The sequence below is a fragment of the Phocoena phocoena genome, chromosome 6 (assembly GCF_963924675.1).
Source record: "Phocoena phocoena chromosome 6, mPhoPho1.1, whole genome shotgun sequence".
Taxonomy (NCBI): Eukaryota; Metazoa; Chordata; class Mammalia; order Artiodactyla; family Phocoenidae; genus Phocoena; species Phocoena phocoena.
Genome location: NC_089224.1, coordinates 98,560,095 through 98,585,079, shown reverse-complemented (window position 1 = coordinate 98,585,079; position 24,985 = coordinate 98,560,095). Strand labels below are relative to the sequence as shown.

Genomic DNA, 24,985 nt, shown 5'->3' with positions numbered 1-24,985 from the left:
GGAATCAGGTCCTGCATACAAAACACATGCACTTTGAGGATCTGTAAGGTCTTTTAAGCCAAAGTCAGATTGAACAGATCAGCTGCCCCAGCAACGCCCAAGGCATAGCTACTAAATAGGGTGCTGTCCTGGGTGCTGAATAAGCACATGTCCAGACTACTGCTTGGTCTGATTTCTGCCGAACACAGCCTCAACTTGTCCTGGCTTCTATTTGTGACCAAAACCCCACCTCTAATTATACCTCCATAACTGGGTGAAAAAGCCCAGGGCTCCTTCTTTTCCCTCTCAGATGTGACATTTTCATCCTTAGAATGTAAGCTTTATGAAAGCAGAGAATTGATTATACTCACTGTTCTGTCTGCAGGGTCTCAAATCTCATTCATACAAAACACTTGCTAAGTTTGGGTCAGAGGGATTTACTAATCATATTGTCCTTACTTTCCACTCACTCACTGGAATAATGCATACCTACATATGTACGTGCATACACACACACACAGTCAAAAGAACTACAGTCTTCCTGTAGCACACCTTATAATGTATGGAATTCATCATGTATGGAATACTTCCAAATTCAGTCTTCCTAATCAATTTAAGCTATATGTTATTTGCCTCTGTATCTGTGTCTAGCTCCATGTCTGGAAGGCACATGGTAGGTATGCAGTATTTTTGTTGAACTGAACTAGGTTAATTTTACAGACTAAAAAACTAAAGTTTGGAGAGAAATGAATGGCCCAAGGTCATACAGTAAATGGAGAACAGTGACATTTCCCTTACCTCCTCTTACACAGTGTCAGTCTCCAGACCTTTCAGTTCCCCCACTTTGGTGACTAAATTTAAAGACCACATGAAGGAATCACGATTCCTGACCTTTTAATTCTCTCAAAAATATTCATGTTTTCCTAACACCAGGTATGGTGTGGATCCCTGTCATTTATACACACACATACACACACACTTTTATGCATATATATGTGCATATATATGTATATATATACATACACACACACATATAATATATATACAGCAGGTTTGGGGGGGGATTTATGTGTAAAAGTTATGAAGTGTGTTACCAAGATGTAAGTTTTAGAACTGAAATCACATTGCTTCAGATCTTCCCTCAATCTTGGCACCTGTTTACTAGGAAGTAGACTGGAATGATGAGGTTTGCATCTAAAGATGGGTCCTCAGTAGAATAGCAGGAATTCTCAATTCCTTTAATTAATAATAACCCTCTCACCCTCTGTTCACATGGTAGCTTGCTCGGTGGAGCTCAAAGCGCAGTGCAGTGGCAGAACACTGCCATCTCACTGCTCTGCATTCACGTGTCCCGCTGAAGGGGTAGAGAGCTTTGAAATTGTATCACGGTCCTCAGGGATAACGCTGGGCTGTGCCTAACCCCTTCACCCAAGGCCATGAGAATTCCAAAATCATACTTCGGGGAAAAAGGCAGGTGTGAGGGGCTAGTAAGAGAAGAAATGAAGGAAGGCAGGAAGAGAGGGAAGGATAAAAGTAGAAGAGGATATGAGACAATGAGCTAGAAAGCTTTTATTGAGCTTCCACTCTGTACCTCGTCCTATGAAAGTCTCTTTAGCATTCATCATTTCAATGATTTGCATCTGACGTACATACTGAACGCAGGGGTGAATGAATGAATGTGTTTAATCTCCCCAGCCCTCTAGAATTTAGTGCACGCACTTCACGTATGAAGAAACTGAGCTGCAAAGAAGTGAAGCACGGGGGCAGCTAAGAGGAGGGTTTTGGAGAACAAGAACCTACGTTGATACTTTCACCCAAGGGGAGCTCTGAAAGGCACTGGGGAGGTGGGAGGGCTGAAAAGGAAAGCATCCTTCATGAGCAGTCACACTAATATCTGCGAAGGATGTCGTTTTATTTATATCTGAGAAAACAAGAGGATTGGAAACTTGAAATGTCTTGTCCAAAGCTACTCTCTCATTCATTCATAGATTCTACTTTTTTTGAGCCATCTACTCTGGACAAAGGGTGAAATAGACAGTCCCTGCCCCTCAAGGCTCTGTTAGTTCGGTGTGTGGCTTTTTCTGTGGCCAGGGTCCTCTGGATTAAAGGAAGGTAGATGGAGGTGAGGTGGAGAACGGAGAGAAGCAAATAAAGGCGTGTTGCATGCAGAGGGCATAGCACGTGCAGACACACAGAGGCTTCAAGATGTGAGAGCACGGCACTTTTTCAGGAGCGGAAGTCATTTGTTGTGACTGAGGCGCAGGTTGCTTGGGGAAGCATGGCGGGTGGTAAGGCTAGAGCAGTCTGATGGTAGAGACTTGAGTTTTATCCTGCAGGCTGTGGAGAAAAAGCAGGTCTTCGTAAGCGAGCGCAGCCTAGACTTCAGAAATGAGAGTACAGAGCGGTGGAGCGGGGGTGTCGGCTTGGGGCGTGGCATGGCCCTGTGTGAATTCTTGCCACTGCAGTCTAGCCGCCTCCCCTGCTGCAAGCCGTAGGGCAGACCATGACCAGGCAGGTGCTTCCAAAGGAGCAGGGAAAGGGAACAAATGAGTAACCCAGTTTGAGTCTGAGTTGAGCTGTTGAGAGCCTGAGCTGCGTGGTAACAATTTGCAACATTAAATTGAAATTGGGTCTGATTGGCTGGAAAGCACTTGGCCTACATTACTGCCCGGGGAGACTCTCTGGGTCTGATTAAGCTGCATCTCCTGGTGATCCATCATTATTCATGTCAGCACCAGGCCTGTCAGCCTCCCTCCACCACCAAAATTAATGAATTGAACTCCATGACCCACCCGTTTGATGGGATGAGACTCTTCAAGTCAGCACAAGGCCATGGGGATGGACCACAATTGTTCGTTACTTCTTTCCTCCAAAGGAGGGGCTAAGCTACACCCTACTCTTCCCTTCACCTTCTTTAGCTGCTGAGCTGGCCTCATGAGTGGTGACAGGGAACCCAGGAATAAGGCCACAGGAATACCTAGAACCTGAGACCAGAAATAGTCCTTGGAGATGTAGTTCAACTGTATATCCCCACTGCTTAGCTGCAAAGAGTGAGGCTGTGTCCCACAATGAGAAAAGAACAGAAGAGGGAGTAAAACAAATCTCTCCTGTTCTTTGATTTCCTGTAGTCTTTTATACCTTCACTTGCCCCCTAGACTGCTGTTTTTTTCCTCATTCCCCCTATTTTCTGAGAATGGAGAGAGGTGTGTTAACATTTCCCATTTTGCCAGTGGAACCAAAATCCAGCATCTCTGTTTTTCCTCTGTGTCCTCTCTGACATCAAAGCCAAATTTTCTGTGATGGTTGCTGCCATAGGGAGAAAAATGAGAAAAACAGACATTCAATTGTATTTCTAGCCTAGAAAGAAACTTGGGGGTCACCTTCAGTTCTATCTACAGCATCCCTGCCAAGTGATCTTCAAGCTTCAGCTTGTATGGCTCTAGTGCCAGGGAGCTCACTACTTCCCAAGGTGATCTTTCTTTTCTGGATGGTGTTACCTATTTAGAAAGACATCTTTATGTTGACCTAAAATTTGTGTTCATTTTCCACTCTTTGGTCATAGTTCTGCCATCTCTAGCAGTGAAGCGTTAATCTATTTTTTCTTCCATGTGGGAGTCCTTTGGATCCTTTGAGCTGGTTCATGCTTTCGTGCTCTGAAAGTCCATGGTTCATTCTCAGACTCCTGTGTTTGACTCATTAGTAAGCTATTCAATCCATTTAATGAGTCAGGACCATCATTGTCTGCAACAAAATAGAATGGAATAGAATAGGATACAGTGGAGAGTATCCGGATTGACTGTAGAAAGTAAGGACCAGTCTTGTTTCTGAAATTTTGTTGTTTGCATGTGTGTGTGTGTGTGTGTGTGTGTGTGTGTGTGTGTGTGTGTGAATATGTTGAGTGGGTCCCCTTGAAGAATGTTTTCTTCCATGTCTTGGCTATTGTGACTAATGCTGCAATGAATATGGGAGTGCAGGTACTTCTTCAGCTTAGTGATTTCATTTCCTTCAGATGTATACTTAGAAGGGGGATTGATGGATCCTATGGTAGTTATGTTTGTAACTTTTTTGAGAAATTTCCATACTGCTTTCCATAATGGCTGTACCAATTTTCATTCCCACCAACAGGGTATAAGGTTCTTAAATTTATACAATATTGCTTCTCAATTATATCTCAGTAAAGCTGGAGGAAAAATTTTTTTCTTACCATGAGTAGTGCTATAAAAACATTGCAAGGAATATTGCTCAGTCTTCCCTTTTTTAGGCTAAACTTCTTTTGAATTGGGTATCATTCCAGCTTCGTAACTGACTATCTTTCAACAATTATTTAACCTTTCTGAACCCCAGTCTCACCATCTTTCAGATGCAGAGAAAGTGCCATGCATCTTTCCTCTCATCATTTTTGTGAGGATCAAGTATGGAGTTGAATGCGAAACTAACTTAGAAAGTGAGAGGGTCTGAGTTACAATAGTAGTGGTGGAATGGTAGTACTCATGGGAGAAAGAGTAGTGATAATTTCTCTGATTCCTTCTTTTTTTCCCCCTCCTCCTCTTCCTTTTATGCTTTCTCCTCTTTAATGCTAGTTTAGCACAGTCTGGATTTCCCATTATTGTTTCTTTAATCAAGAGACATCATGATATGGTGAGATGAACTTGGGCTTTGTGAACACACAGACCCAAGCTCCAACCCAGCCTTTTGCACGGTTGTATGATCTTGACAAGTCTTCTAACCTCTCTAAGCCTCAGTTGCTTTACCTTTAAGGTGGGGATCCCAGCCTGTAAAAACGATAAGGTTTCATGATTGAACAAGTTATCCAATGTGCATGACACATCGTAGAACTCGGTAAATAATAGTTTGCTTTCTCCTGTCCCACCCACTCCCAAATCCCCATCTTCAGAAAGACTCATATTCTCATAGGTTGAAGTCAGTCTCTTCACCCAGGATTGGGGTGAGTCCAGATCTACTAACAGGGAAGGGAGATGTGTATGAATCTCTCCAAGAGGTTTCTTGGCGATGAAGTTGCTCTCTAATAACCTTCTGGAAATAGTGGCATTTCTGAGGCTTGTGCCAGAAGCAGATGCCTCAGGATTCCAGGAATCAGTGTTTGTGCTGCCTCACTTTGGCAGCAGCCTCTGCAAAAGGAAAGGAGATCGGGTTCCCTGGAAAGCATGGGAAGAGGAAGCATAGAGCTATAACAGGAGTCCTAGGTGAGGCTACACCAAGCCCTGAGTCTTGACACCTAAGTCTCCATTTCCCCATCATCACGCAGAGAAAACGATCATCTCTGCCTACCGACCTCACAGGCTGGGTGGAAGCATCAAATGAAATTGAAAATGAGGCAGTGGTTTTTAGTGATCCAAATGGGAGAATTTTATTTTTGTCTACATAATTTTAATTCAGACCAAGTCTGTTTTTTCCCGTGGAGAGATGGCCAGTTCTGGACATGTGCTTCTAAAGAATTAATTTGTTCCTGCCATGAGCTGTGCCCTTCCCACATCAGGGCTGAAGCTTAACCTCTGCCAGAGGCCTGTCAACCCTGCCCTTCAGCCTGGGACTTGGCCTGGAGGGCCCACACCAGACAGCCCAGCTTCCTTGCCTTTCCCCGCCCCCCCCCACCCCGCTCTGTGTAGCTTCCAAGCACCACTGAAAGCCTCTCTCTCTCTCATGCAGTCTGTACCCCAGCCAAATTTGGCTTCTCCATGTTCTCCCAAAATGCTTTGTAGCTCCAGCCTTCTTCCTGTATTTTGCTCACACTATTCTTTTCTTTTTTTTTTCTTTTGAGAGGCAGAGGAAAGGCTTTCCTTTGCCTCTAAAGATAGAGTCATCTCAGAAAGCACCTCCTCTGAGAACCTTTCTTAGATTCCTCTAGCTAGAACTAAAGAATCTGAGATTTAAACAACCTGGGTTTAAATCCCAGCTCTAATATGTATCACTGTATGACCATGGGCTACTTCTGAGCCTGTTTCTTCATCTGTAAAATGGGTCCAACGCCAATAGTCTCTCAAGGGAACAGTGGGGGTTTAATGTGAGGCTGTGTGTAAAGTACTTTAGTACTTGGTGGGCATTTGATAAATCCTCATAAGGGTAAGAATCATCTTATTCAAGCCCAACTCTAGCACTTGGCATGGCACACATAAGCATCTGATAAGTATCTACAAATGAACTGAATTAACCAACAATTTAAATCATCTCCCTCCCATCCTTTCTCTGAAAGCCTAGGAGGGGGCTCTTTATAATCAATATCAGCCCTAAGTCATCCTCACCAATTGTTAGGGGTCTAGAAAGGTAGAAGTGGCCAGTTAATTCTGGGCCCTCACCCTTTCAGCCAGAGTAACTCCAATTATTTGTTTAATAATTATTAAGATATTAGTATTAGCTAGGATTTAATTTCAAGAGAGTATCTCAGATATAGATAACTGGAACAAACAGCTTCTTTATATTAGTGATTTTTGAAAGATAGGTCAAAACCATTTAATGGGTCATAAAATTTTGAGTGGCTTGCAACAGACATTTTTAAGAGATATCATAGAGAATATAAAAACATAGAATGGAACAAAATAATAGAATGCAATGGAAAGGAACTATACAGATCAGAATAGAATGAAACAGAATAGAAAAGGATAGAAAATGACAGACCGGAATATAAAAGGATAGAGAGAGCAGAATGGAATAGAATAGAGTCAACAGAACAGACATTTTGGCATTTATCCATTATACTAAAGGCGAGTAGTTTTTAGTGTGTGAAACTTTTTTTAGGTCAGTTACATGCATACATACACATATGTAAAACTATGTATGTCTTATTGCAAGCTTTAATGGAAAATAAGTTAAATTCACTACTTTATGGCTTGGTAGTCAGCTATGCCCTTGTTTTACCGCTTAAGTTAATGATAAGCTCCCTGACCAGGAGCTGTAACTAATCCCCATCTGGGTCTCCCCATCCTCTAAACCTGGGCCTGGCCATTTATAGAAGCTCAAGATCTATTGGCCAAATAAAATGGCCAAGAAAACATTGAGCTTTGTGGCAGTCATCCCTACAAAAACATGGAAGCTGAAGTGTATAGTGGATTTAAGGAAATATATCAATAATAACAATAAGTTCTACTTAGGGATATCAGTCACTGCTCACATGTTTAGAACAGGGTCTGGCACAGAGTAAATGCTCAATGAATGAGCATTATGTTCAGTATCGCCCCGCCTCCTCAACTACCACCATTTATCTAATGCTTACTAGGCGCTTCGATGCCTCTTGTCCTGTATTCCTCACACCATCCTTTGGAGGTAGCTATTAATGTCCCCATTTGACAGACGAAAACATTTGAGGCTCTAAGAGACAGAGTGATCTGCCAAAGGAGGTAAATCCCAATAGAAGCAGAGCTGGCATGAGAACCCCTACCCCACCCTCTCTGTCGGGTTCAAGAGTTCCTTGCTCTCTAAGCACTTGAGAGGCCGCTCAAGGTAGGTGAAGTAGACCGGCCACAACAGTTCAGACTTGGCAAGGCTTCCTGAAGCTGGCCACCCGTGCAGATAAAAAACCTCTGGGTATGTGGCTGGCGAGACTGCCAAACAGAAGGCACAGGAGGGGATCAGGTAGCTGGGTTTTCCAGGCCAGGTGTCCCCGAGGTGAGTTCAGCCTTATTCTAGGACAGGAGGCTGGCAGGGGGAGTCGGGATCATTACAGACCCACTCGCTCCCCCATTGTGCCCTGAATCCCCCTTCATGGCTCTGAGTCTGCTATTGGTAACCACCCGATGGGCCAGGCAGCAAAGAGGACGCAGTATACACCACCTCTTTAAATGTTTGTAATTCTCATTAAACTCTGTGATGCATTAGTGTTCCCATTTCACAGAGGAGGACGCTGTGACTCAGAGCTGAAGTAACTTGCCTATTAGTAATAATAACATCGACATCAGATACCCTCATATAGCACTCACCGAGAGGCAGGGGCTGTTCTGAGCACCTCCAGGGCTGTCTGACTTCACAGCCCGACTTCTGCAAAGGCATGAGGCTGCCCAGGACCGTGGAAGGGCTTCGGCCAAAAACCTGACATGGGTTTAAATCTGTGCTCCCGCATCCCAGGCTGCCTGCTCTCTGGCACATTCCTAAACCTCTCTGAGCTTCCGCTTCCTTGTTTGACAGGTGAGAGTGATGCCAATGGGCTTACAGAGTTGCTGATTAAAGGGTACAAGACATGTCTAGTCCCTGACAAATATAAAACACTCTAATGAGGTAGCGATGATTTGATTTTTGTAATGGCCTTGTGCAAAGAATGTAGTCAGGAAACACTGGGCTATTCACACCAAGTGGACATAGACTAGGCTCTGTCCTGCTGCTTGTTTTGTTCTCCGTGGCAGTGCTGTGTCTTTGAGGGTATCAGAAGCGTTAGTTGTTGATTGACTAAATGAGTGAATGAACAAGTAAATGAATGCAATTGACTTAGATATGTACAGCATCTTCTTGATTTCTTTCCAGGTTTTGTTGGAATGAAAACCACCACCTTTTAGTTCTGCCTCTCCATTCTTGGCCGCAGATGGCCAGGTGTATGCAGAGAGTAGGGAGGCTAGAAGTGCTGTCCGGGGGTCAGCCTGCTACCCTTCAGGTATCAGGCTCTGCCTTAGGTATCTACCTCACTATTAGGTGAGCCTGGCCTTGACTTCCACACGATTTAGACATACATCCCCATCATTATTAGGCAGAACAATTTTTTTTTTTCCTTTTCCAAAGACACCTGTCCTCCAACCCATAGACAGTGTAATTTGATCAGAGGCTGTTCTGGAAATATTTAATTTGAGAGACTGTTCTTGCCACTTTTATGTGTAATCTCCAGAAATGGGAATAGCTCTGCCTGCCTGGAGATGTGACCTTCCTTCTCTGGCCTCTTTTATTAGTGGGCGGCAAGTCTTGGGCTGATGGTCTGCCTGAGGCTTCAGGTCCTTTGGGGGGCGGTCTTTCCTCTTCATCCCTCTTACTACTCCCTGGTCTAGACCATCATCTTCCCTGGCAAACAATAGTGCACTGCCTCTTCTCTGTTCTCCTGGCCCCCAAGTGTGTCTTTGTCGAATTCATCCTCTACATTGCTACCAGCATGGACTTTCTAAAGCCACATCCTGTCGTGTTCTTTTCCTGCCAATAGTAACTAAAAGGTCACAGCCTCCCTATCAGTCATGGGAGTGTAATACAGCATTGAGTATCAGAGCAAGGATTTTGAATTGAATGAATGAATGAGTGAATTTCTTTCATTCAACATTTATCGCATCCCTTCTGTGTGCCGGCTACTGTTACGACTGCCAAGTATATCGCATGAATAGAAACAAGTCCTTATCCTCATGGAGCTTACATTTTTGTGAGAAGAAGGTAATGCACAAACACACACATTTATATTATATTATCAGACTGTAATAAGTGTCATGAGGAAAGATGAAGCGGGGTCATGGGCTAGACAATGACAGGTGGTTCTGTTTTACGTAAGGTGACCAGGAGACAGTTCTCTGAGAAGATTTCATTGGCTTGGTTCTGTGAATGAGGCAAGAGGGTAAACAAGCCACTCAGGCATCTGGGGGAGTAGAGTTTCAGGCAGAGGGACAGACCTGGGTTGACAGTCTACCTCCAGTTGCTTCCCGTGTGCGACCTTGGACAGATCATTTCATCTCTGTTGTTCTCACTTTCTTCTCTAAGATAATTTCTGGGATAGTTCTGACTTCTTAGTTTTACTTATAGCACCATTCAGGCTTTGACCTGTGCTTATTCCTGACCCAGCCTCATCCCTTACGCGTCCCTGCCTGGTGCAGCCACACTGAACCCCTAGAGCCTCCTTCCACCTGCTCTTCTCTCCATCTGGGTGGTCCTCTGCTTCCCTCTCTCATCTTCATCCCATTCCCTTTTCCTGGATTACTGCAAGTCCACCTTCAGATATCAGCTTAGACATTACTTCTTCCTGGATGCCTTTGGTGACTCTCCCACCCCAAGGCTGGGGTATGTGCCCCTAAGTGCTTCCATCACTCTGTTTCCTCCATTCCACCACTGCCCACAGGATCACCAGTGTCTGTGCCCCTCATGAGACTGTGAGCTTCGTAAGGCCGACAGAGCCAGTGTTTGCTACATAGTAGGTGCTCCTGAGTGTTTGTTGAATGAATGAATTAATTAATTAATAAACTGTTTGGGTAGAAGTCTGGATCAAATAATGACTAGAGAGGTCTTTTTAAAAAAGAGTTTATTCAAAGGATTAATCTCCAAAATTTACAAGCAGCTCATGCAGCTCAATAACAAAGAAACAAACAATCCAATCCAAAAATGGGCAGAAGACCTAATAGACATTTCTCCAAAGAAGATATCCAGATTGCCAACAAAGACATGAAAGGATGCTCAACATCATTAATCATTAGAGAAATGCAAATCAAAACTACAATGAGATATCATCTCACATCGGTCAGAATGGCCATCATCAAAAAATCTAGAAACAATAAATGCTGGAGAGGGTGTGGAGAAAAGGGAACCCTCTTACACTGCTGGTGGGAATGTAAACTGACACAGCCACTATGGAGAACAGTATGGAGGTTCCTTAAAAAACTACAAATAGAACTACCATACGACCCAGCAATCCCACTACTGGGCATATATCCTGAGAAAACCGTAATTCAAAAAGAGTCATGTACCAAAATGTTCGTTGCAATGAACTCTATTTACAATAGAGTTCATATGAGCTCTATTTACAATAGCCAGGACATGGAAGCAACCTAAGTGTCCATCATAGGATGAATGGATAAAGAAGATGTGGTACATATATACAATGGAATATTACTCAACCATAAAAAGAAACAAAATTGACTTATTTGTAGTGAGGTGGATGGACCTAGAGTCTGTCATACAGAGTGAAGTAAGTCAGAAAGAGAAAAACAAATACCGTATGCTAACACATATATATGGAATCTAAGAAAAAAAAAGGTCATGAAGAACCTAGGGGTAAGACGGGAAAAAAGACACAGACCTACTAGAGAATGGACTTGAGGATATGGGGAGGGGGAAGGGTAAGCTGTGACAAAGTGAGAGAGTGGCATGGACATATATCCACTACCAAACGTAAAATAGATAGCTAGTGGGAAGCAGCCGCATAGCACAGGGAGATCAGCTCGGTGCTTTGTGACCACCTAGAGAGCTGGGATAGGGAGGGTGGGAGGGAGAGGCAAGAGGGAGGAGATATAGGCACGTATGTATATGTGTAACTGATTCACTTTGTTATAAAGCAGGAACTAACACACCATTGTAAAGCAATTATACTCCAATAAAGATGTTAAAATAGAGACCATTAATAAATTAATGAACAAATGGAAATACTTGTAAAATATTAACTGAAATTGATGAAAATGGCCTAAGGAAAATGATGGAAAATATACCAAATAAAATCATTCCTTGCATGTGTCAAGTACTTTACAGCTTATCAATCCTTCCACCTTCATTATCTCACTTGATTGTCAAACAAACTAGTGAGGTAGTGAGGGAAGTGTGAAGACCTCAAGAGGCAAAGAAGCTTGTGTCAGACAAGATCAGCCAGGTTGAAAAGCACGGGACCAGATCTCAAACTCAGTCTTCTGATTCTTTGCCCACTGCAAGCTTTGCCAGCTCCTAGGACTGCAGCATTAAAGGCTCTGTGGGAGTGTGCAGGCGTGTGTGTGGTGTTTCCTACGAAGCCTCCTGCTCCCACCCGGACTCAGAAGTCCCAGCATGGGCAGCAAGCACAGGAAAAGCCCGAGGCTCTGAGAATATGTCTGCCAGGTCAGGGGAGGCTGATACAGCTGCTTCCAAAAAGCAGAGTTGGCACTGAGTGTGGGCGGTTAGTGAGTTGACTCTCCAAGGAAAGGGAAAAAGGAGGTGAGGAGGCAGTGGCATTCTGGAGAGAAGATCCCTTTGAGGGCCCCTGTGGCTGTTGTCTCAACTGGCTGGGGCAAAGAAGGCAAGTAGGACAGTGGCATACATGTGGGTCTGGGGGCCCAGAGACCGGGGTTCTGGCTCCAGCTCTGTTACTGCATAGTGTTGCAGCTTGAGCAAGTGCCTTCTTTAGTCTGGGTCTCAGTCTCTTTATTTAAAGAATAATAGTAAAGATTAGGTCAGTGGTTTTTAAATCGTGCTTCTTGGGACTTCAGGGGTTCGTGGCTGTGCTTCTGGGCCAAGAAGGAAAGTGGTGGAGAGTAGAGAAAGGTACAACATGGCCCCTCATTCTTACGGAAACATGCCTCTTATAGGTTTTGTATGTGGGATTTTGAGTATAAAGTTTCATTTGAACAAAGTGTTCTGCTACAAAATGAAGTTTGAAAACCTCTGGCCAAAATGATCTTAAGTGGTTTTCCAGTTCGGGCAATCTGTGAAAGGTGAATCAGAGGGAAAATAAAGCCTTCGATTTCAAGTACTCCTTCAAGGAAAGAAAGAGGGCAGGCTGCAGGGAGGCAGCTATGGGATGAAATGGGGATGAAAAGAAGCTGCCATCATTGTCTGTGACTTTGTGATTTAAGACTGGAGAGAAGTGGCTTCCCATGAACCTTTGCTTTCCCTCACGATTTTGTTGCCCTTTTCCCTTCTCTTTCTGTCCAAGTAGCTACTTGAAGAACTTGATAGGACTTCAGCAGTTGTGTGTTATCAAGCCACAACTTGATCAGATTATCTTTGTTCTCTTACAAGCGTGACTTGCAGAAGTTGGCCATGAGAACGGATGTTGTCAATACTCATTGAAAAGTTTGTTGTCTCTAACTCAAAAGCATATATGCACCCAAATGTTCATTGCAGTACTATTTACAATAGCCAAGACATGGAAGCAACATAAATGTCCATTGACAGATGATGTGGTATATACATAAAATGAAATATTACTCACCCATAAAAAGGACTGAAATAAAGTTAAGCAAAATGAGAAGACAGAGAAATATGCAACAGATGAAGGAGCAAGGTAAAACCCCAACAGACAAAACAAATGAAGAGGAAATAGGCAGTCTACCTGAAAAAGAATTCAGAGTAATGATAGTAAAGATGATCCAAAATCTTGGAAATAGAATGGACAAATACAAGAAACTTTTAACAAGGGCCTAGGAGAACTAGAGAGCAAACAAACAATGATGAACAAAACAATAAATGAAATTAAAAATTCTCTAGAGGGAATCAATAGCAGAATAACTGAGGCAGAGGAACGGATAAGTGACCTGGAAGATAAAATAGTGGAAATAACTACCACGGGGCAGAATAAAGAAAAAAGAATGAAAAGAATAGAGGACAGTCTCAGAGACTTCTGGGGCAACATTAAACGCACTAACATTCGAATTATAGGGGTCCCAGAAGAAGAAGAGAAAAGGAAAGGGACTGAGAAAATATTTGAAGAGATTATAGTTGAAAATTTCCCTACTATGGGAAAGGAAATAGTCAGTGGAGGCCAGGTAGTGCAGAGTCCAATACAGGATGAATCCAAGGAGAGTAACGCCAAGACACATATTAATCAAACTATCAAAAATTAAATACAAAGAAAAAATATTAAAATCAGCAAAGGAAAAACAACAAATAACATACAATAACAACAAATAACATACAAGGGAATCCCCATAAGGTTAACAACTGATCTTTCAGCAAAAACTCTGCAAGCCAGAAGGGAGTGGCAGGACATATTTAAAGTGATGAAAGGGAAAGACCTACAACCAAGATTACTCTACCCAGCAAGGATCTCACTCAGATTCAACAGAGAAATTAGAACCTTTACAGACAAGCAAAAGCTAAGAGAATTCAGCACCACCAAACCAGCTTTACAACAAATGCTAAAGGAACTTCTTTCAACAGGAAACACAAGAGAAGGGAAAGTCCTACAGTAACAAACCCAAAACAATTAAGAAAATGGTAACAGGAACATGCATATGGATAATTACCTTAAATGTTAATGGATTAAATGTTCCAACCCAAAGACATAGATTTGCAGAATGGATACAAAAACAAGAACTGTATATATGCTGGGTACAAGAGACCCACTTCAGACTTAGGGACACATCCAGATTGAAAGTGAGGGGATGGAAAAGATATTCCATACAAATGGAAATCAAAAGAAAGCTGGAGGAGCAATTCTCATGTCAGACAAAATAGACTTTAAAATAAAGACTATTACAAGAGACAAAGAAGGACACTACATAATGATCAAGGGATCAACACAAGAAGAAGATATAACAATTGTAAATATTTATGCACCCAACATCAAAGCACCTCAATACATAGGCCAATGCTAACAGCCATAAATGGGGAAACTGACAGTAACACAATCATTGTAGGGGACTTTAACACCCTCCTTTCACCAATGGACAGATAATCCAAAATGAAAATAAATAAGGAAACACAAGCTTTAAATGATTCATTAAACAAGATGGACTTAATTGATACTTATAGGACATTCCATCCAAAAACAGCAGAATACACTTTCTTCTCGAGTGCTCATGGAACATTCTCCAGAGTAGATCATATCTTGGGTCAGAAATCAAGCCATGGTAAATTTTAGAAAATTGAAATCATATTAAGTGTCTTTTCTGACCACAATGCTGTGACTCTGGATATCAATTACAGGAAAAAATCTGTTAAAAAATACAAACACATGGAGGCTAAAGAATACACTACTAAATATCCAAGAGATCACTAAAGAAATCAAAGAGGAAGTCGGAAAATACCTAGAAACAAATGACAGTGAAGACACAATGACCAAAAACCTATGGGATGCAGCAAAAGCAGTTCTAAGAGGGAAGTTTATAGCCATACAATCCTACCTCAGGAAACAAGAAACATTTCAAGTAAACACCCCAACCTTGCACCTAAAGCAATTAGAGACAGAAGAACAAAAAAAACAGAAGAAAAAAAAGTTAGCAGAAGGAAAGAAATCATAAATATCAGATCAGAAATAAATGAATAAGAAATGAAGGAAATGATAGCAAAGATCAATAAAACTAAAAGCTGGTGCTTTGAGAAGATAAAAAAAATTGATAAACCATTAGCCAGACTTATCAAGAAAAAAGGAAGAAGAGTTAACAGAATTAGAAATGAAAAAGGAGAAGTAACAACTGACACTGTAGAAACACAGAGGATCATGAGAGATTACTACAAGCAAGTATATGACGATAAAATTGACACCAGGAAGAAATGGACAAAATCTTAGAAAAGCACAACCTTCCAAGACTGAACCAGGAAGAAATGGAAAATATAAACAGACCAATCACAAGTAATGAAATTGAGACTGTGATTAAAAAGCTTCCAACAGACAAAAGCCCAGGACAAGATGGCTTCACAGGTGAATTCTATCAAACATTTAGAGAAGAGCTAACACCTATCCTTCTCAAATTCTTCCAAAATATAACAGAGGGAGGAAAACTCCCAAACGCATTCTACACAGCCACCATCACCCTGATACCAAAACCAGAAAAAGATGTGACAAGAAAAGAAAACTACAGGCCACTATCACTGATGAATATGGATACAACAATCCTCAACAAAATAGTAGCAAACAGAATTCAGCAGCACATGAAAAGGATCATACACCATGATCAAGTGGTGTTTATCCCAGGAATGCAAGGATTCTTCAATATACGCAAATCAATCAATGTGATACACCATATTAACAAAAAGAATTACTAAAAACCATATGACAATCTCAATAGATGCAGAAAAAGCTTTTGACAAAATTCAACACCCATTTGTGATAAAAACTCTCCAGAAAGTAGGCAAAGAGGGAACTTACCTCAACATAATAAAGGTCATATATGACAAACCCACAGCCAACATCATTCTCAATGGTGAAAAACTGAAAGCATTTCCACTAAGATCAGGAACAAGACAAGGTTGCCCACTCTCACCGCTGTTATTCAACATAGTTCTGGAAGTTTTAGCCACAGCAGTCAGAGATGAAAAATAAATAAATAAATAAAAGGAATCCAAACCAGAAAAGAAGAAATAAAACTGTCATTGTTTGCAGGTGACATGATACTATACATAAAGAATCCTAAAGATGCTACCAGAAAACTACTACAGCTAATCTATGAATTTAGTTAAATATCAGGATACAAAATTAATGCACAAAAATCTCTTGCATTCCTATACACTAATAATGAAAAATCTGAAAGATAAATTAAGGAAACACTCCCATTTAACACTGCAATGAAAGGAATAAAATACCTAGGAATAAACCTACGTAAGGAGACAAAAGACCTCTATGCAGAAAACTGTAAGACACTGATGGAAGAAATTAAAGATGATACAAGCAGATGGAGAGATATACCATGTTCTTGGATTGGAAGAATCAACATTGTGAAAATGACTGTACTACCCAAAGCAATCTATAGATTCAGTGCAATTCCTATCAAATTACCAATGGCATTTTCCACAGAACTGGAACAAAAAATTTCACAAGTTGTATGGAAAACAAAAGATCCCAGGTAGCCAAAGCAATCTTGAGAAAGAAAAACAGAGCTCGAGGAATCAGGCTCGTGTACAAAAACAGAAATATAGATCAGTGGAACAGGATAGAAAGCCCAGAGATAAACCTACGCATATATGGTCACTTTATCTTTGTTAAAGGAGGCAAGAATATACAATGGAGAAAAGACAGTCTCTTCAATAAGTGATGCTGGGTAAACTGGACAGCTACATGTGAAAGAATGAAATTAGAACACTTGCTAACACCATACACAAAAATAAACTTGGAATGGATTAAAGACCTAAATGTAAGGCCACACACTATAAAACTCTTAGAGGAAAACATAGGCAGAACACTCTATGACATAATCACAGCAAGATCCTTCTTGACCCACTTCCTAGAGAAATGGAAATAAAAACAAAAATAAACAAATGGGGCCTCATGAAACTTAAAAGCTTTTGCACAGCAAAGGAAACCATAAACAAGATGAAAAGACAACCCTCAGAATGGGAGAAAATATTTGCAAACGAAACAACTGACAAAGGATTAATCTCCAAAATATACAAGCAGCTCATGCAGCTCAATAACAAGAAAACAAACAACCCAATCCAAAAGTGGGCAGAAGACCTAAATAGACATTTCTCCAAAGAAGATATACAGTTTGCCAACAAACACATGAAAGGATGCTCAACATCACTAATCATTAGAGAAATGCAAATCAAAACCACAATGAGGTATCACCTCACACCAGTCAGAATGGTCATCATCAAAAATCTACAAACAATAAATGCTGGACAGGGTGTGGAGAAAAGGGAACCCTCTTGCACTTTTGGTGGGAATGTAAATTGATACAGCCACTATGGAGAACAGTATGGAGGCTCCCTAAAAAACTAAAAATAGAGCTCCCGTATGACCCAGGAATCCCACTACTGGACATATACCCTGAGAAAACCATAATTCAAAAAGAGTCATGTACCACAATGTTCATTGCAGCACTGTTTACAATAGCCAGGGCACGGAAGCAACCTAAGTGTCCACTGACAGATGAATGGCTAAAGAAGATGTGGCACATATATACAATGGAATATTACTCAGCCATAAAAAGAAACAAAATTGAGGTATTTTTAGTGAGGTGGATTTGCCTAGAGTCTGTCATACAGAATGAAGTAAGTCAGAAAGAGAAAAACAAATACTGTATGCTAACACATATATATGGAATCTTAAAGAAAAAATGTTTTGAAGAACCTAGGGGCTGGACAGGAATAAAGATGCAGATCTAAGAGAATGGACTTGAGAGCATGGGGAGGGGGAAGGGTAAGCTGAGATGAAGTGAGAGAGTGGCATGGACATATATACACTACCAAATGTAAAACAGCTAGCTAGTGGGAAGCAGCCGCATAGCACAGGGTGATCAGCTCAGTGCTTTGTGTCCACCTAGTGGGGTGGGATAGGGAGGGTGGAGGGAGACACAAGAGGGAAGGGATATGGGGATATGTGTATGTGTATAGCTGATTCACTTTGTTATACAGCAGCAACTAACACAGCAAGGTAAAGCAATTATACTCCAATAAAGATGTTAAAAAAATAACAAATACATATATGGTGCTTACAAAAAACAAAAAAAAGGACTGAAGTAATGCCATATGCAGCAACATGGATGGACATATAGATTATCATGCTAAGTGAAGTAAGCCAGACAGAGAAAGACAAATACCATATGATACCAGTTATGTGTGGAATCTAAAGTAGGATACAAATGAACTAATTTACAAACCAGAAAGGGACTCACAGATATAGAAAAGAAACTTATGGTAATGAAAGGAGAAAGGGGCTAGGGAAGGGATAAATTATGAGTTTGGGATTAGCAAAAACAACTACTCTGTATAAAATAAACAAGGTCCTACTGTATCGCACAGGGAAATATATTCAATATCCTGTAATAAACCATAATGGGAAAAGAATATGTAAAAAATATATATGTATGTATACATATATATATATATATATATATCTGATTCACTTTGCTATACATCAGAAGCTAACACAACATTGTAAATCAACTATATTTCAATCAAAAAAATAAAGAATATTTTCTCAGAAAGTAAAACTCATTACATACCTGGGGTAGATGCAACCATAGTGAGCTTCTGGTTCCGTTGCTCATTGCACAGATGGGAAATGGAGACCTGAGGAGGGAAGAACCTTGCCCAAAGTCACAGCATCAGCAGTGAGGCAGCCGATAGACTAGCTATAAGGGGTGCAGTCGCTGATGGAGGGACACAACACACAGAGTTGTTCAAAGGCACTGTGGGAGTTGCTGAGCTTGAATTTATTTATTTATTTATTTATTTATTTAAATTTAATTTTTTTGGCTTCGTTGGGTCTTCTTTGCTGTGCACGGGCTTTCTCCAGTTGCGGTGAGCGGGGGCTACTCTTCGTTGTGGTGCGCAGGCTTCTCCTTGTGGTGTCTTCTCTTGTTTCGGAGCACGGGCTCTAGGGCTTGCAGGCTTCAGTAGTTGTGGCACGTAGGCCCAGTAGCTGTGGCTCGCGGGCTGTAGAGCACGGGCTCAGTAGTTGTGGCGCACAGGCTTAGCTGCTCCGCGACACGTGGGATCTTCCCGGATCAGGGATCGAACCCTTGTCTCCTGCATTGGCAGGTGGATTCTTAACCATTGTGCCACCAGGGAAGTCCCTGACCTTGAATTTAAATGCAGATTATTGACATTATATCTTTGGGGTCGGTTTGGGGTCTGTACTACATGCTACCTTTCTGCTTTTTCATCAAATACACGATTGTGTAATAATGCAGGAACTACACGTACTCTTCTCCCATCTCTAGAAAGGTACAGTCAACATAGATCTTATTTTGTTTATGTTCGAGATCGTGGGACAAGAGCCGAGGGCCCAACCTTGTCACTGGACACACATCTTCCCCCCTGCTTGCAATGTTCCATTTCTCTCATTCCCTTCAGGATTAAGTCCTAGCTCCCTGGCCTTGTATCTAGGGCAACTAGGGCATCCCCTGCCACTCCCAACCTCACATTTATGTCTGGACTAGACATTGTGAAGTTCTTATAGCATCTAAAACGCTCCATGATGTTTTAACCAGAAGGCCTTTGCTCCTACGATTCCCTCCACCTGGGACACTGACTCCTCTTTTTATTTCATTCTACTTAAGTCAGAGTCAATATTCCTCGTTTATAAGTCAGTTCAAGTGTCAGCTTCTCCAGGAGACCAGCCTGGCTTTCATCCTCACTGTCTGAATTGTAAAACTGTCCTAAGTGTGGGCAAGTCATCTTAAGCTCACTTCGACCATAACACTTTATTGAATATGGTCAAGGGCCCCTCCTCCTTTCTGAAGTCCTGCAGGACAGGGGACAGTGTGAGATCAGAGCCTCCATCCAGTTCTCCGGTTAAGTGTTAGGTAAATAGATCTGCGTGTGTCTGTTTACCTGAATAGACCTGAGCCCCTTTGAATTTCACTTTCTTTGTCTGAGTGATTCAGAGACTAAGGCTATTGGACAGTGGTCTGTGAGAGGAAAAATTAGGCTGTGTGTATATATATATATATATATATATATATATATAATTTATTTATTTATAAAAGGCTTCGTAAGCCATGCCTCATATGGATAAGCGAGTTGTCGCTCTAACAGTCACACACCTGGATTGTGTCTCAGGGTCTCCTGCTGCACCCAGAGCCTTGTGCCAGGCTGCTGAGAGATCTAGGAAAAGAGAATGACACAGCCTTCTACCTCTCCTCGTCCTTCAGAAATGAGGCTTTATTTCTAGAAGGGCAGCTCAGCTAGGTCTTGAGGCCAGTCCTTTAGAGGTGTGGGCAGCTGCTGGCCTGTAACTGCAGCCCTGCCTCTGCTGTGAGGATGGAGCTTCTGCCCTGGGTACGCCCACTGACTTCCTTCCTCTGCATACATCAGAAACCCAGACTAGCTCCAGGACCGTGACAGGACAAACTGTTCCATACCCGAGACCCTCACACATTGCTTTTCACGCCTTGAAACTTGTCTATTTACCTTTTCATCCAAACAGGCTTTAAAAAAAGGAAAGCATTGTAAGTCAACTATACTTCAGTGAAAAATAAGATTAAATTAAAAAAGGAAATAAGAATTCAGGGAGTTTCAGGGAGAAGAAGCTAGCTCACCATTTCACCTACACTCAAAACTCCTCAAGGAAGGAGAACATGCACTACAGAGAGGGAAAGTTGTTTCATTAGAGACATCCTCTCACTCTTTGGCCAGTATACTTTCATAAATGAAAACAAAATAAAACAAAAACCTGAGGGACAGAGTATAAGGGTTTTTCCAAAAGCATGCATGAATGTAGGATCAGAGGAAGGACCAGTGCCTGGGACCCTCCAGCCCGGGGTGCATTTCCCTGAGCCACAAGGGTTTTACCGCTTGGCCACTTATTCACTGTTACCCTCGGACCAGTGTCCCTTCCCATCCCTTTACCTCATTTGCCCTTTCTACAAACTATAGAGTCTGTTTACCTTCTCTTTGAGATTCTTTCCAGCCGGGAGGTGTGTGTATATAGTCGTCCCTTGGTATCCACAGGGGACTGGTTACAGGACCACTGTGAATACCAGAAATCCCCAGATGCTTGAGTTCTTTATATAAAATGGTATCATGTAGTTGGTCCTCTGTATCTGTAGATGTGGGACCTGCAGTTACGGAGGGATGACTCCACACACATATACTGTATACACTTCAGTTCATGATATAATAGTGTTTTGAAGTTAAAATATGTCCCTTTTCATTCATCCATCCATCCATCCGTTAATCTATCCATACTTAATTCAATTCATTCATTCATACCTTATTGATTATCTACTAAGTATTAGGCACCTTATTCAAGTTGGAGTCTCTGCTGTCATGAGGCTTAAGCTCTGGCAGACTCCAGCAGGCATTTTAGATCCAAAGAAAATTAAGATGCCCTTAAAAACCTTGACAGTCAAGAGAACAATATTTATTTTATTTTAATTGAAGTGTAGTTGATTTACAATGTTGTATTAATTTTTGCTGTACAGCAAAGTGATTCAGTTATACACATATATGCATTTTTATATTCTTTTCCATTACTGTTTATCCCAGGATATTGGATACACTTCCCTGTGCTATATAGTAGGACCTTGTTGTTTATTCATTCTGTATGTAATAGTTTGCATCTACTGTCCCTGAGCTCCCGGTGCATTCCCTCCCTCACCCCCCTCTCCCCCTTAGCAACCACAAGTCTGTTTAAGAGAACAACATTTTTTTGTGTTTCTGGTTAAAAGTAGTCTTGCCAAAAGTATCATATTTATACGTGATGCTTTCACGTATATTCTCATATATGATTTTAATAGTGGCCCCTTGTGAATTCAGCAGGATTAGGGAGGATTTTCCCACTTTGCAGATGAGGAAACCAAGGTCTAAAAGGATGAAGTCATTTTCCTTAGGTTCCCACAGACGGTTCTTTGCCAAAGAGGCATAAACATAAATTGCTGGGGTTTTTGTCCAGGCGTAGATGACAGGGCAAGAGAGAGGAACCTTGTAGTGGGCCACACAGTAGGGCTCTGCTTACATCTGCTCGCACTGGGAAGAGGCTCTTCTGAGACATAGGATCCACCTCTGATCACTGTGCGCGGACCTAGCTGTAACTGGGGTAAAGAAAGGTTTGGGTTAGTTCAAAGATCCAGGCTCTGGGCAGGGATGGTCTCTTCCCTTCGTTTGGCTTCAGGTCCTATGTCTGCACAACAAGGATGATGCTTACCTAGCTACTTCACAGCAATTCTGAGTGCCCAGTGAGACATGGTACATTCCTTGAGCAGACCCCAGGCAAGGCATCGTCTTCCTCCACGCCTGGTACATAGTGGGTGCTCAGTGTTGTTTGGTGATCTTGGGTCTGGAGTGAGGCGAAGGTTGCATGAAGGGGAAGGACATGAATGCACTCCTTTGTTCTAGGAACTATATTAGGTGTCTTTCATGTATCCTTTCCTTTGATGCTCTCATCACTCTGTGATGTAGGTGCTGCAAATCAGAGAGGTTAAGTAACTTCCCTGCCTCACTCAACGCAGGTGGGCCGGAACTGGGATCAGAACCCGTGCCTCTCTTTTCCCTCTCTTGCATCTCCTTCAGTGATAGAGAGTCCGTTTGGGTAGGTTTCTGTCCTATAGCCGGGAGTGCAGCCTGAGTGATGAACAACATAGGCAGTGGATGGCCTCGGAAAGCCTTAAGATAAGGAGGCAAGCCATTAATCCTTGCTTTTTCTGTCTTTGTCTTTACAAGTTTCTTATTAGACATTCTCTCCTCACATTTTCAATTAACATTCCTTTCTGATTCTCTCTTATTTTTCCCTCCCGTTCTGCTACAGTTTTTCTTTCTCCATTTTTCTCTCCCAAGTTCTGAGAAGACTCCTGTCATGGTTTCCTTTATTGGTGCTTTTGCCTCTTTGCCTCTTTCCAGAACGTTCTTTCGACTGCTAAGTCTGACCTGGTCATTTTCATGTTCAAAATCCCTCACAAGATAGAATCCTTCACCTATTCCAGAAGTTCCTTCAGGATCAGGTCCGAACAGTTGTGTCAGTGTCAATGCCTACCATCCCTCTGTGCCTGCAGCTCACAGCTCTGCAGAGACACCTGCCATATGGTAACCATTTCTTCACCCAGCTACACACCTCACCCCCACCCACCAGTGTGGAAGGTCTTTGAGGGAAGGGCATGCTTTGCTCACCTCTTATACACCAGTTTCTAGAATAGCACTTTGCTCAGCACATAGTAGATGCTCAGTACATAGTGAACTTAGTAAAGAAATGCATCAGACACCCCACACTCTCCTTTACCTCTGTCCTCTTCCCCAGGATTTAGAGATCAGAAATCCAAATTCCAATATCCACTGTCTGCTAGAGACACCAGCAGGAAGCTATTAAAGTGACACTTCCATAGCATTCTGCAGACTACAAGCCATTTTATACGGATTAACTGTTTGATTTTCACAACAACCCATGAGCTCCAGGGTGGAGATTTTCATTCCGTCGCACAGGAGAGGACAGCAAGACCCTAAGCGGCTGCAGGACTTGTCCAGGGCCACACAGTCGTTGTGCCACGTGCCAGGATTTACATCCTGCATGATCGCTTGCTGCCGTGGACCTTGGTTTCTCCACTAACAAAGACACTCTGTCTTAATTACAACGAATGAGGGAAGGAAAAGCCAGGGTAATTATTGGTGACACATTGAGCGAGTGTGAAGCTCTGAAAGAATTGAAATGCTTTCTTTCTGTACCTTCAAGGACTTTTTCATTACTCCTAATTCCTTAACATTTGTATATCAATTTGGAGGTTTGCAAAGTGTTTTTTGTTTTTTTTTGTCCCCCTCAATCCTACATTCCATTTGCTTGCCTCTTACTCTGTTTAGTGACATGGGCAGAACACAGCTTTAACACAGACATTTTTGTCTTATCTCTGTGCCATGCACTATGCCAGGCACCAGGGACATAATTGTGGGCCATCAGACGTTGCCTCTGCCCTCAGGGAGCTAGTAAACATGCAGTTGTGAGGATGCCAAGAACACAGGATGCTGTGTAATATAGAGAGCCCTGGGTCAGTGGTGGCTGAAGAAGGTTTTCCAGAAGGAAGCAGTGATCTAAAGGATAGGAAGAAATTAACTAGGCAGACAGTGGTGGGAAAGGATGTACCAGGCAGGGAGAGTATGTGCAAATTCCAGGAGGCAAAGTAAGTCTGGTTCAAGATTATTGCAGCCCTGTTCATAATCATGATCGCTGAGATGCAAAAACAACCTAAATTTCCATTGACAGATGAATGGATAAAGCAAATGTGATATATAGATATAGAATGGAATATACGTGTGTGTGTGTGTGTGTGTGTGTGTGTGTGTGTGTGTGTGTGTGTGTAATGGAATATTATTCAGCCTTGAAAAAGAAGGACATCCTACCATAGGCAACAACATGGATGAACCTTGAGAACCTTATGCTATAAGTGAAATAAGCCAGACACAGAAGGACAAATATTGCATGATTCCACTTGTCTCTAAAATTGTCAAACATAGAGACGGAGAGAGTAGAATGGTGGTTGCCAGTGGCTGGCGGGGAGGGGGAGTGAGGCATTGCTATTCAACAGGTATATATGTTTAGTCGTGCAAGATGAATAAGTTCTAGAAATCAGCTGCATGGATCTCATTAACAGTACTGCATTGTACACTTAAAAGTTTGTTAAGAGGGTAGATGTCAGGTTAAGTGTTATTACCTTGATTTAAAAAAATGATTGTGAGTCATTCAGATGAGTAAATTGAAAGCCATAGAGAGGAAGGGACTTGCTTGAGTGGCCCAGTGGATTCAGGGAGGATTGGAAGCCATGGCAGAGACCGCCCGCCTCCCGGCCTGTGTCCAGACTCCTTGGACGCCTTTGCCGGCCTCTGCTTTTCAGGAGGCAGAAGGGCAGTTAGGGGGAGAGCCTGCGCCATGTGGGTTCAAACACAGATGCCGAGGACTAGCCGGAGCCAGCACCAGCTGCTGAGACCGTGGTGCCCTGAGCCCCGGCCCTCTGCTGCCCTGCAGACTGGGCCTCCCGCCACTCAAAGATTAGTC

At 42.2% G+C, this 24,985-nt stretch overlaps 1 protein-coding gene across 3 annotated transcripts in view; it reads left to right on the top strand.

Moving 5' to 3' along the window:
- The window catches only part of ASTN2 (astrotactin 2), a 914,376-nt gene that overhangs the window by 176,645 nt on the left and 712,746 nt on the right, over window positions 1–24,985 (top strand). The gene's annotated exons all lie outside the window — the stretch shown is intronic.